Below are 2,106 nucleotides of genomic sequence, written 5' to 3'. Positions count from 1 at the left end.
GTTTAAGATATGTCTTAAATTCTCTTTCACTTTTATTATTTATAAAATGGAAATAATAAGGATTTTTCAAGGTTACCTTGTAAGATACATGATCAGTAAAAACATTAGCTCGCTCTTTCATCTTCAGTGTGCCCCATCAAAAAGAGGCATTTCCTTTGGATAATGAGAGTTATCTTGTGGGAAAGTGTATTCCTGTGGAAATCCATATGAAGTCTGTAGAGAATTGTATCCCAAGGATAGTAATTTGCATTCATGAATGAATTCATAGATGGCACCTTTTAAGGAAAATACAAAGTAAGGAGCATATTCTGTACTTTCTTCTATGAGTTACTAGTGTTCAACATTAATGTGAAGTGAGAGGCAAGTAGTAATATCTGAGCAGGTATTATCGCTGAACAAATGTGCATCTCTAGTTTTCCTCAAGGAGTTATATATATTATTTCTATGCACTATGTATTTTTCAAAACCACACGTAATATTCAAAATTGCAATTCAGAGTCAAATGTCATTGCATTATCTACAAATCCGCCTACTTACATTAGCACCTGACCATACAGTGCACTATATTAAGACCTGGGATTCTAATTATACAGATTTAGAAAGATGATATATTGCAACTCTCTCTAGTACATATATTATTCTTACAGTCTACTCTTAACACTTTAAGGAAATTTTAAATTGGGCTGTTTAATAAATTATTAGTACTTGCACAATAGTTTGATATTTCTGGATTGAAGACAATGAGAAATAATACAAATGGCAGAATTTTATGAATTATCAACAGTGGTGAGTCACTGTTTTACAGAAGAAACATAAAAATTATACTCATTTAACTTTTGCAACTATAGCAAAGCAGTTATTCATTTTTTGCCCCTCAGAATGGATGCATTGCAGAAAATCTTCAAAACTTCTCAACCCACTTAAGGAATTGAAAAAAAAAATAATTCCAATGAAGCATTGAAATGCATTAATGTTTCTTTCTAAGAGCTAATTTAAAAAGGCCACTTATATTGTTAACTCCCATTAGTGACTAATTTTACATTATTGGTCATTTTGCAGTAAAAGGAGTGAGTGCAAAGACCTAACAATGGTTGTACAATTGGGGATAAAGTTCAAATCTCCTAACTCTCAGTGCAGCTGACTCTACGGCCTAATAAATGATTTAATTTTATTTGAAGTATAAGCAGATATCTAGCATAAATGTTAGTGATTTTTATCCCCCACATGCTTTCACTGTTAATTAGTCAAAGGTAAACAAAGTTCACTAATTGCATATTTTCTCTAAATTATGAGAATTGAATATTTTTGAATTGAAAAGCTTAAGAAAGATAAATAGCAATACCTTTGCCTTCTTTTGTGCTTCATTAATGTGCGTTGAGTGTATTTGTGTTTTAACAATTGCTGTGGTAATTATTCTGTTTAGTGAACAGTAAATCTTGTGTAAAGAAACAGAAGGATATTAAGCTTTGTCATTGCTCTTGCTCAATATAGGCAATATTCTTCTTGAAAATGACTACATAATATACATAAGGCAATATTTGTTCCTTTGATTTTCGTCAAATTGGCAGAAGCAAATTTAATAAATTTGGTATTTAAATCTGCAATGAAATTCAGAGGTAAGCAATGAAAAATTGAGAAAGTCTTTTCTCTAAGAAACAAGTTAATTGGATCTTACCCTTAATCATCTAATAGCGAAGCATTTGAGACATTCTTGTATATTTCATAAAACATTTTATGAAAGCAAAGGGCAAAATATGAGATAAAATGGAAAGAATGACAAAATATATGAAAGAGAATATTTAAAATGTGTTTTGACCCTTCATTTTTTATGAAAATAATAGGTCTTCATGTCTTTTACTTAATTTTATAATTCTGATTTATACCAATATTTGCCCATCTGTGGCTTCTAAGGGGCAAAGTCATCTGTTATTAATTTAGAGTTCTCCGGGTATTATTTAATTAGAGTTTGCAATTAATACCAAACAGGAAAAAAAAATTCCCCTGGCATTTTACTGATTTTCCTACTACAATGGCAGACATAATTATGTATCCACATTCATTCTTTTTTACAAAAAAAATGTTTATTTTTCACGTGTGTGCAAGCAG

This window comes from Leopardus geoffroyi, chromosome A1 (assembly GCF_018350155.1).
Source record: "Leopardus geoffroyi isolate Oge1 chromosome A1, O.geoffroyi_Oge1_pat1.0, whole genome shotgun sequence".
Classification (NCBI taxonomy): domain Eukaryota; kingdom Metazoa; phylum Chordata; class Mammalia; order Carnivora; family Felidae; genus Leopardus; species Leopardus geoffroyi.
Note: the sequence above shows the minus strand (reverse complement) of the source record.